Source organism: Felis catus, chromosome X (genome assembly GCF_018350175.1).
Source record: "Felis catus isolate Fca126 chromosome X, F.catus_Fca126_mat1.0, whole genome shotgun sequence".
NCBI classification, from domain to species: domain Eukaryota; kingdom Metazoa; phylum Chordata; class Mammalia; order Carnivora; family Felidae; genus Felis; species Felis catus.
The window spans coordinates 71,873,039-71,885,410 of NC_058386.1; the positions used below are offsets into that span (position 1 = coordinate 71,873,039).

Genomic DNA, 12,372 nt, shown 5'->3' on the forward strand with positions numbered 1-12,372 from the left:
GAGTGTGAGTGGGAAGGAGCAGACAGAGGGGAACAGAGAAGCTGAAGCAGGCTCCAGGCTCTGAGCTGTCAGCACAGAGCCCAATGTGGGGGTTGAACCCATGAACTGTGAGATCATGACCTGAGCTGAAGTCCGACATTTAACTGACGAGCCACCCAGGCGCCATGTACTTTGTTTGTTTTTAATTGTTTTATATATTTTGTTTCTTCCAAGTTGAGGGCATATGTATTTAAAATTGTTAGATCTTCTTGTTGGATAGACCCCTTTATTATGGTGTTGTGCCCCTGTTCATCTCTTTTTATTCTTTGATTTAAAATCTAGCTTGTCTGATATAAGTATGGCTACTCTGGCTTTCTTTTGATATCCATTAGCATGGTAAATTGTTCTCCATCTCCTCACTGTTTATCTGCATGTGTCTTTAGGTCTAAAATAGGCCTCTTTTAGGCATCGTATAGATGGGTCTTGTATTTTTATCCATTCTGATACCTTATGTATTTTGATTGGAGCATAGTCCATTTACACTCAGTGATTATTGATATATATGAATGTAGTGCCCTTTTTTATCTGTAAAGTTATTGTTTCTGGAGGTTTTCTCTGTTTCTTTATAATCTTTATTACTTTTTCTTTCTTTCCCACTGCAAGAGTCCCTTTAAATATTTCTTTCCAGGTTTAGTGGTCATGAACTCTTTTTTTTTTGTTTGTCCGAGAAACATGTTTTTTATTTTTTACTAAATTTTTTTAATGTTTATTTATTTTTGAGAGAGAGAGACAGAGACAGAGACAGAGACAGAGAGAGGCAGAGAGAGAGGGAGACACAGAATCCAAAGCAGACACCAGGCTCTGAGCTGTCAGCACAGAGCCCGATGCAGGTTTGAAATCATGAACCGTGAGATCATGACCTGAGCTGAAGTCAGTCGCTTAAGTGACTGAGCCACTCAGGCAGCCCTGTCTGAGAAACTCTTGATCTCTCCTTATGTTATCAATATCAGTCTTACTGTATAAAGTATTCTTGGCTGCATATTTTTTCCCATTCTGCATATTGAATATATCATGCAATTCCTAGCCTGCCAAGTTTCTGTGAATAGGCTTGCTATTAAACTTATTTGTCTTCTCTTGTAAGTTAAGGATTTCTTTTCCCTTGCTGCTTTTAGAATTCTTTTCTGTTTTGCAAGTTTTACTACAATATGTCTTGGTGTTGTCCTCCTTTTGTTGATTTTGATGGGAGCTATCTGTGCCTCCTTTATTTGGATATCTGTTTCCTTCCCCAAATTATGGAAGTTTTTAACTATTATTTCCCCAAATAAACCTTTGGCTCCTTTTCCCCTCTCTTCTTCTGGGACTCCTATGATATGAATGTTATTACCTTTAATGGGTCACTGCGTTTCCTAAATATACATTTGTGATCTTATATTTTTCTTCCCCTCTTATTTCAGCTTCATTATTTCCCCTAATTTTATCTTCTATATCAATTATTAATTCCTCTGCTTACTGCATCCGTGTGGTCATTATAATCAGTCCATTTTGCATCTCATTTATAGCATTTTTTTTCAACCTGACTACTTCTTAAGTCTTTTAAATCTGTGGTAAGTGATTCCCTGGTGTCTTCTATGCTATTCTCAAACTTAGGTAGTATCCTTATGATTGTCACTTTAAATTCTAGATCAGACATATTACTTATATCTATTTCAATTACATCTCTGGCTGTGACCTATTCTTCTTCCTTTTCAGATGAATAACTCTATTTTTGAATTTTGTCTGGGTCTCTGTCTTCTTCTCTGTGTTAGGAATGCCTGTTATGGTTCATGTTCCTGAGAGTAATGGCTTTATTAAGAAGAAGTCATATACTATTCAGGGCCTGGAACTTCAGGAAGTGTTTCTGTTGTACGCTTCTGCACTCTGCTGCTGTGTTTTAGCTGCTCTTTCCTTCAGGTCAGTCCTTTGCAGAGTTTCTCTTTGCCTGCATTGGGGAGTATATGGACTTTTTCCAGAGTGTGGTGAGTTTTAACTAGTTGTGCTCTGGTCTGCTTGTTAAAAGAAGCCATATCCTATTTCCACTAGAGTTGAAGATTTTCAGCACTCTATGGTCAGTAGACTTTGTTCATGTAGGTTTTTTTTTCCTGGTCTTTTGGAGGAGGAGCCTCCTCCTCTGGTTCTCAGTCACACTTTCTCTAGTAAAGAAGCACCTGCAGAACACAGGTTGATTGGGCTTGGTGTAAGCACCTGAGGCCTCCACTGTTGGTACTGTTTTGTTCCCTGAAGTTGCTCTGTGCTAATGGGTGGAGGAGAAAAATGGAACCTGCCATTTCCCTCATCCCCAGAGAGTGGAGTTTGCGGCCCCTGTTGTCTGGGAAGCCCTAGCAGAAAAGGAAATAATCTCCCCTTGTGTATCCCAAGTCTCTGTCAAATATTTTTCTGGCTGTCAAAACAGCTAGATAAATATCAAATCATTCTGAACAAAGAAGAAATCCTTCACCTTGTCTGTTTCTGGGCTGTCTGCCTGCCTGGCAGTGCAGGGAACCTGTATTTTATCTCAGGCAGGTCAGCTGAGCTTCAACACTCCCGCTTTAGGGACCTGGCATTGCACAGACTCAAGCAGGTCCTCTGGTGGGAGGGTCTTGCTGGGTTGGGACTGATGCAGGTTTGTCCAAGAAGGACAGTTGCACTGGCACACAGAGCCAGATAATTTAGAGCAAAGCACAGCAAAAAGCCAATGTCCAGGTTAGCTGCCCTCAGCAGGTGTCTCTGCCGCTATGCTAAGGAATGGGGCTGTGCAATGACACCCTCCATATCTTTTGTCCCCTGTGGGGCAATGCCATCTCTTCCAGATGCACTTCCAGAAGAAGTAAATGTCTCTCCTTGTGTGTCTCAGGGGATCCTCCTATCATGCAGTCCACTCCAGAGCCTCTGCCCTCCTCCACAGGGGCACCACTGTGCCCACCAGACTCCACACCGACCATGGAATGGACTTCTAAAACTCTCGTTTTTGAGTTCCACTGGTTGTCAAAACTCATGATAATCACTCTCATTTCCCTAGTCAACGGTTTTGGGGAAGGGTGTTTCTTATTTTATCTCCTGTGCACTGAGCTCTTTCTCTCTCCCTCTCTCCTCTCTAGGACCAGGGCTCCCTCCCATCTGAAACACCCATAATCATTTTTCTCCCTCTAATCATATGTCCACACTTCTTACCTTCCACAGTGGAACCTCCCTCTGTTTCCAACCTCCCTCTGGTTGTGCAGTTCTGTCAGTCTTCAGATCAATTTCTTGGGTGTTCAGAATGGTTTGGTACTTATCTAGCTGTGTTTGAGGGAGAAGGGCAAACATAGGGTCCTCCTCCTACTCCACCACTCCTCCTCCTTCAGCTGATTGTGTTTTTAAAGAATTGGTTCATTTCATAAAGGTTATCAATCTATGGGCATATGATTGTTTATAATATTTTATGTTATCCTTTTAATATCCATGAAATCTGTAGTGATGTCCCTCTTTCATTTCTGATATTAGTAACATTTGTGTCTTCTCTATTTTTTTTTTTTTTACTTTCTATGGTTAGAGTCTTAGTGTTTTTATAAAATTTTTCAAAAAATCAACTTTTGGTTGTGTTGATTTTTCTCTATTGATTTCCTGTTTTCAGTTTCATTGATTTCTATTTCTCTTATTATTTTTTGTTCTTTCTTTAGATTAAATTTGCTCTTCTTTTTCTAGTCATAAAGTGATTTTCAGATTTTTATTGAAAATGGTTTCAGATTTTTATTGTTTTAAAATATAGACATTCAGTGCTTGCTTCAACAGCACATATAGTAAAATTGGAACAGAACAGAAAAGATTAGCAAGCATGGTCGCTGCACAAAGATGGTATGTAAAATATATGGATTTAGTGCTCTAAATTTCCCTTTTAGTACTGCATTCACTGGATCCCTCAACGTTTGATGAGTTGTATTTTCATTTTCATTTAGTTTGAAATATTTAAAAAAATATTTAAAATTTTTCTTAGTTCTTTTTTGACACATGTATTTTTAAATCTTCAAGTATTTTGGGATTTTTCAGCTATCTTTCTGTTTAGTTCTCCTTTAAATCCATTATGATATGACAGCTGACATTATACAATTTCTCTTTTTCTAAACTTGTTGAGGTGTATGTTATGGCCCTGAATCTGGTCTCTTTTAGTGAATGTTACATGTGAGCTTGAGAAAAATGTGTATTCTGCTGTTGTTTGTTGAAGTAGTCTATACATATCAATTATATGCAGTTGATTGATGATGCTACTGAATTCAACTATGTCCTTACTGATTTCTGCCTGCTGGATCTTTTGAAATCTATGACTATAATAGTGGATTCATTTATTTTTCCTTACAGTTCTATCAGCTTTTGCCTTACATATTTTGATGCTGTGTTGTTTGAAGCGTACTCATTAAGGATTGTTGTGTCTTCTTGGATAATTGACCCTTTTATCATTATGTAATGAGTCTCTTTAACCCTAATAATTTTCCTTGCTCTGAAGTCTGCCCTGTCTGAAGTTAATATAGCTAATCCAGCTTTCTATTAGTGTTAGCATGGTATATAATTCTCCATCCATTTATTTTTAACCTACACGTGTCTTTATATTTAAAATGGCTTGTTTGTATACAATATATAGTTGGATCCACTCTGACAATATCTGTCATTTTATTGGTATATTTTAGGCCATTGACATTAAAAGTAATTATATAGCTGGATTAATATTTACCATATTCATTACTGTTTTCTTTTTTTGTCCTTATTATTTGTTTCTATTTTTGTCTTCTACCCTTCTTCTACCTTCTCTGGTTTTAATTGAACATTTTATATCATTCCATTTTCTCTTCTTTCTTAACATATTAATTATGCTTTCTCTTTTTTTATTTTTACTTTTTTAGTGGTTGTCCTTGTGTATGCAATATACATTTTAAACAAACCCAAGTCTACCTTCAAATAGCATTATACTACTTCCCAAGTAGAGCGACTACCTTATAATAGCAAAATATTTCTAATTCCTCCCTCCTGTACCTTGTATCATTGCTATCATTCATTTCACTTATACATAAGCTATAATCATTGACTACATTATTATTATTTTGAACAAACTATCATCTGTTAGATAAATTAGGAATAAGAAATGTTAATATTTTTATTTTACCTTCACTTATTCCTTTTCTAATATTAATGTTATCTCTATGTAGACAGAATTTTTGACTTATTTCTCTTTCCTTCTCTGTGAATAACTTATTTTGACATTTTTTCTTCAAGGCAGATATGGTGGAACCAAATTCTCTCAATTTTTTTCAGCTGAGAAAGTGTAGTTACTCTTCAATTTTAAAGGATAATTTTACAGAAAATAGAATTATACGTTGGTGCTTTTTTTTTCTCTCAACACACTCTCTTCTTGCTTGCATAGTTTCTGAGAAGTGAAATTTTGCTCTAAACTTTGCTTTTCTATAGGGAAGGTATTTTTTAACCCGACTACTATGAAGATTTTTTTATTTATCTTTAAGTTTCTGCAGTTTGAATATGATATAGCTAGGTGTACTTAAATGTAGTTATAATACTGATGTATTTTGCTTCCCTACACTTATGGAATAGAATCTGATGGTGAGGGCTTAAAACTTGTCTAAATAATTTAGTTAGAATGCAACCTTAAGCTGATGGCAAAATTATGGGAGAATGGGATGACTAAGTCATCTTAACAGCCTATGGTACTCAAAGATTTCTCACTCAGCAAGACAGATAGCAGTTCTTTGAGTAACAACAATGGTAGGAGCCGGAGTACTACATGGCCTGTTATCTAAGCCAGAGGGAGAGAAAGGATCATGAAGCCTGGACTTTTATAGGATTAACTGTATTTATGACTGGTTGAGAGGAGCTAGGCATTCAGGGCCATTCACATGCAAGAATCTCATCAATCCATTTAACTTATATGGTTGTGTAAATTTGAATGTAACTTGTACCTAAATACAACCTATGAAATTCAAGGTTATTAATTTATTAATTAACAATTTCTATTGATAAAATTTGCTAGATTTTGTTCTAGGACAGAAATGCAATAAAGAACAAAACAAAATGACACCTTCATTATATTGAGGAAGACAGATTATAAAAAAATAAACAAGTAAATTGCAAGTCATATGAAATAAGTGCTATGAGAAAAATAAAGCAAAGAAAACAAAATGAAAATGACTTTGGGATGTTCTTTCAATTAGGATTGTAAAGAAAGGATTTTCTGATAAGGTGACATTTGAGCCTGAATAAAATGAGTGAGCATGCACCCTACATATTGGGCAGGAATGTTTTAGGCAGAGAGAGCAGAAGGTGCAAAGGTTCTGAAGCTAACATTTCAAGGCCTATTCTGGTGAGAGAGGGATGAAACTTTTCTGTCCATTGGTATTTGATTGGGGGATGGCTGATCAAAGTGGATTGTCCTTGGGAATACTTACCAATACATTTATGAAATATGAAATACAACACAATTGTTGAGCTTGAATAAATACCTCTCTTCATTTAGTAGCTATATCTTAGTCAATTGTTCCAACAAATTACATGATAGGCAAATTTTACTTTTAAACCCTCTTTCTTATGCATCTCTTTTAACATCACAGAGTCTAAGTTTATAATTGAACCATCCAATCTCCTCCTCTTACTTTTAAAGATGTTTTCTAGTTTATGTTCTTTTTGCACCATATTTTACATAAATAAATTTTCACAAAAAAGTTAAACATTGGGAAAATCTTCAAGTCAAAAATGATTCTTTAATTTGGCATTCATGATACAAATTGTAGGTCTTTGTATATATAAAAATACACTTATATGTTTAATATATTTTAATTTTATTTATTTTATTTTATTTTATTTATTTTTTTAATTTTATTTTTAAAAATTTACATCCAAGTTAATTAGCATATAGTGCAACAATGATTTCAGGAGTAGATTCCATAGTGCCCCTTACCCATTTAGCCCATCCCCCCCCTCCCACAACCACTCCCGTAACCCTCAGTTTGTTCTTCATATTTATGAGTCTCTTCTGTTTTGTCCCCCTCCCTGTTTTTATATTATTTTGTTTCCCTTCCCTTATGTTCATCTGTTTTGTCTCTTAAAGTCCTCATATGAGTGAAGTCATAAGATTTTTGTCTTTCTCTGAATGACTAATTTCACTTAACATAATACCCTCCACTTCCATCCACATAGTTGCAATGGCAACATTTCATCCTTTTTGATTGCCGAGTATTACTCATATATATATATATATATATATACACACATACATATGTATGTATATGTACATATGTACATGTATATGTATATATATATATATATATATATATATATATCTCACATCTTCTTTATCCATTCATCAGTTGATGGACATTGGGGCTCTTTCCATACTTTGGCTATTGTTGGTAGTGCAGCTATAAACACAGGGGTGCATGTGTCCCTTCAAAACAGCACACCTGTATCCCGCAGATAAATGCCTAGTAGTGCAATTGTTGGGTCATAGGGTAATTCTATTTTTAGTTTTTGAGGAACCTCCATACTGTTTTCCAGAGTGGCTGCACCAGTTTGCATTCCCACCAACAATGCAAAAGAGATCCTCTTTCTGCCCATCCTCGCCAACATCTGTAGTTGCCTGAGTTGTTACTGTTAGCCATTCTGACAGATGTAAGGTGGCATCTCAGTGTGGTTTTGTTTTGTATTTCCCTGATGATGAGTGATGTTGAGTATTTTTTCACGTGTTGGTTGGCCATCTGGATGTCTTCTTTGGAGAAGTGTCTACTCATGTCTTTTGCCCATTTCTTCACTGGATTATTTTTTGGGGGGTGTTGAGTTTGATAAGTTCTTTATAGAATTGGGATACTAATCCTTTATCTGATCTGTCATTTGCAAATATCTTCTCCCGTTCTGTCAGTTGCCTTTTAGTTTTGCTGATTGTTTCCTTCACTGTGCAGAAGCTTTTTATTTTGATGAGGTCCTAGTAGTTCATTTTTGCTTTTGTTTCCCTTGCCTCTGGAGATGTGTTGAGTAAGAAGTTGCTGTGGCCAAGATCAAAGAGGTTTTTGCCTGCTTTCTGCTCGAGGATTTTGATGGCTTCCTGTATTACACTGAGGTCTTTCATACATTTTGAGTTTATTTTTTATGGATGGTGTAAGAAAGTGGTCGAGGTTCATTCTTCTGCATGTCGCTGTCCAGTTTTCCCAGCACCACTTGCTGAAGAGACTGTTTTTATTCCATTGGTTATTCTTTCCTGCTTTGTCCAAGATTAGTTGGCCATACGTTTGTGGGTCCATTTCTGGGTTCTCTATTCTGTTCCATTGATCTGAGTGTCTGTTCTTGTGCCACTACCATACTGTCTTCATGATGACAGCTTTGTAGTATAGCTTGAAGGCTGGGATTGTGATGCCTCCTGCTTTGGTTTTCTTTTTCAAGATCGCTTTGGCTACTCGGGGTCTTTTCTGGTTCCATACAAATTTTAGGATTATTTGTTCTAGCTCTGTGAAGAATGCTGGGGTTATTTTGATAGGGATTGCATTGAATATGTATATTGCTTTGGGTAGTATCAACATTTTAACAATATTTGTTCTTCCTATCCAGCAGCATGGAATCTTTTTTCACTTTTTGTGTCTTCTTCAATTCCTTTCATAAGTTTTCTATACTTTTCAGTGTATATATTTTTCATCTATTTGGTTAGATTTATTCCTAGGTATTTTATGGTTTTTTGTGGAGCTGAAAATGGGGTCAATTCCTTGATTTCTCTTTCTGTTGCTTCATTGTTGGTGTAAAGGAATGCAACTGATTTCTGTGCATTGATTTTAAATCCTGCAACTTTGCTGAATTCATGAATCAATTCTAGCAGTTTTTTTTTGGAATCTTAGGGGTTTTCCATATAGAGTATCATGTCATCTGTGAAGAGTGAAAGTTTGACCTCCTCCTGGCTGATTTGGATGCCTTTTATTTCTTTGTGTTGTGTGATTGCAGAGGCTAAGACTTCCAATAGTATGTTAAATAACAGTGGCAAGAGTGGATATCCCTGTCTTGTTCCTGACCTGAGGGGGAAAGCTCTCAGTTTTTCCCCACTGAGGATGATATTAGTGTTGGGTTGTATGTATATGGCTTTTATGATCTCGAGGTATGCTTCTTCTATCCCTACTTTCTTGAGGGTTTTTATTAAGAAAAAGATGCTGTATTTTGTCAAATGCTTTCTCTGCATTTATTGAGAGGATCATATAGTTCTTGTCCTTTCTTTAATAATGTGATGAATCATGTTAATTGTTTTGTGGATATTGTACCAACTCTGCTTCCCAGGTATAAATCCCACTTGCTTGTGGTGAATAATTTTTTTAATGTATTGTTGGATCTGGTTGGCTAATACCTTGTTGAGAATGTTTGCATCCATGTTCATCAGGGAAGTTGGTCTATAGTTCTCTTTTTTAGTGGGGTATCTGTCTGGTTTTGGAATCAAGATAATGCTGGCTTCATAGAAAGAGTTTGGATGTTTTCCTTCCATTTCTATTTTTTGGAACAGCTTCAAGGTAATAGGTGTTAATTCTTCCTTAAATGTTTGGTAGAATTCCCCTGGAAAGCCATCTGGCCCTGGACTCTTGTGTTTTGGCAGATTTTTGATTACTAATTCAATTTCCTTACTGGTTATGGGTCTGTTCCAATTTTCTATTTCTTCCTGTTTCAGTTTTGATTTCATTCTTGATTTTTCATTCTTGATTTTATTTATTCGGGTCCTTTCCTTTTCCTTCTTGATCAAACTGGCTAGTGGTTTATCAATTTTGTTAATTTTTTTCAAGGAACCAGCTTCTGGTTTCATTGATGTGTTCTACTGTTTTTGTTTGTTTGTCTGTTTGTTTTTATAGCCTCAATTTCTGCTCTAATCTTTGTTATTTCCTGTCTTCTGCTGGTTTCGGGTTTTATTTGCTGTTCTTTTCTAGCTCCTTATGGCGTAAGGTTAGGTTGGGTATCTAATATCTTTCTTTCTTCTTTAGGAAGGCCTGGATTGCTATATACTTCCCTCCTATGACCACCTTTGCTGCATCCCAGAAGTTTTGGGTTGTGGTGTTATCATTTTCATTGACTTCCATATACTTTCTAATTTCTTATTTAACTGCTTGGTTAGCCCATTCATTCTTTAGTAGGATGTTCTTCAGTCTCCAAGTATTTGTTACTTTTCCAAATTTTTTCTTGTGGTTGATTACGAGTTTCATAGGATTGTGGTCTGAAAATATGCACGGTATGATCTCGATCTTTTTGTACTTACTTAGGGCTGACTTGTGTCCCAGTGTATGGTCTATTCTAGAGAATGTTCCAGGTGCACTGGAGAAGAATGTATATTCTGCTACTTTAGGATGAAATGTTCGGAATATATCTGTTAAGTCCATCTGGTCCAGTGTGTCATTCAAAGTCATTGTTTCCTTGTTGATTTTTTGATTAGATGGTCTGATCATTTCTGTGAGTGAGGTGTTGACGTCTCCTACTATTATAGTATTACTATCAATGAGTTCCTTTATGTGTGTGATTAATTGATTTATATATTCGGGTGGTGCCACATTTGGTGCATAAATGTTTACAATTGTTAGGTCTTCTTGGTGGATAGACCCCTTGATTATGATATAATGCCCTTCTGCATCTCTTGATACAGTCTTTATTTTAAAGTCTGATATAAGTATGGCTACTCCAGCCTTCTTTTGTTGACCATTAACATGATAGATGGTTCTCCATCCCCTTTTTTTCAATCTGAAGGTGTCTTTAGGTCTAAAGTGGGTCTCTTGTAAACAGCATATAGATGGATTTTGTTCTCTTATCCATTCTGTTACCCTATGTCTTTTGATTGGAACATTGAGTCCATGGAAGCTTAGAGTGAGTACTGAAAGATATGAATTTATTGCCATTATGATGCTTGTAGAGTTGGAGTTTCTGATGGTGTTCTCTGGTCCTTTCTAATCTTTGTTGCTTTTGGTGTTTATTTGTATATATATATATATATATATATATATATATATTCATTGTTTCTCCCCTCAGAGAGTCCACCTTAAAATTTCTTTCAGGGATAGTTTAGTGGTCACAAACTGCTTTAATTTTTGTTTGTCTGGGAAAATTTTTATCTCCCCTTCTCTTTTGAATGACAGCCTTGCTGGATAAAGAATTCTTGGCTGCATATTTTTCTGATTCAGGACACTGAATGTATACTGCCACTCCTTTCTGGACTGCCAAGTTTCTGTGGATAGGTCTGCTGCAAACCTGATCTGTCTTCCCTTGTAGGTTAGGGACTTTTTTTCCCTTGCTGCTTTCATGATTCTCTCCTTGCCTGAGTATTTTGTGAATTTGATTATGATATGCCTTATTGATGGTCGGTTTTTGTTGAATCTAATGGGGGTTCTCTGTGCTTCCTGGATTTGCTGTCTGTGTCTTTCCCCAGATTAGGAATGTTTTCTGCTATGATTTGCTCACATACCCTTTCTACCTCTATTTCTCTCTCTTCCTTTTCTGGGATCCCTATTATTCTGATGTTGTTCCTTTTTAACGAGTCACTGATTTCTCTAATTTTTAAATTGTGCTCTTTTGCCCTGATCTCCCTCTTTTTTTCTGTTTCATTATTCTCTGTAAGTTTTCCTCTATATCACTGATTGTTCTGCTTCATCCATCCTTGCCGCTGTTGCAACCATCCATGATTACAGCTCAGTTATAGCATTTTTAATGTCATTCTGGCTATTTTTTACTTCTTTTATCTCTGCAGAAAGGGATTCTAATCTAATTTAGACTCCAGCTAGTATTCTTATTATTGCGATTCTAAATTCTGGTTCAGACATCTTGCTTTATTCACTGTTAGTTAAATCTCTGGCTGTCGTCTATTTGTGCTCTTTATTTTGGGGTGAATTCCTTCATTTTCTCATTTTGAAGGGAGAAAAGTAATTAATGAGGTAGAAAAATTGAAATTAAAGAAATTTTAAAAAGTATCAAAATTAAAAATTAAACACACACACACACACACACACACACACACACATCAAATAGATGATGCTAGATCCTCAGTGTGTTTTGGTCTGGGTGTTGAAAGTAGTTTGACAGGTAAGAGAAAAAAAGGTGGGTGGAAGAAAAAAAAGGAAATTATTTGACAATTTGAAAAAATGAATACATTGAAGTAAATTAAAATGAGATGATGGGGTAAAATAGAATTTGAAAAAATATACACAAAAGTAAAGAATATAGTAGACAAAATTAAGAAAAATATTTTTAAGAAAAATTAAAAATAAATATGAACTTTTTCTTTTTCTGTGTTTAAGAAAAAAGAAAAGAAATGAAAAAGAGAAAAATGATTTTAATAGATAAAAAAAAGAAATCATTTGAAAATTTGAAAAAGTGAATACA

General features: G+C 35.7%; 1 protein-coding gene and 1 pseudogene across 1 annotated transcript in view; both read left to right on the top strand.

Annotated features, from left to right (window-relative positions):
* DACH2 (dachshund family transcription factor 2) overlaps positions 1–12,372 on the top strand; it is a 742,450-nt gene that overhangs the window by 326,651 nt on the left and 403,427 nt on the right. The window lies entirely within an intron of this gene.
* Positions 3,771–3,884, top strand: LOC111558832 (annotated as a pseudogene).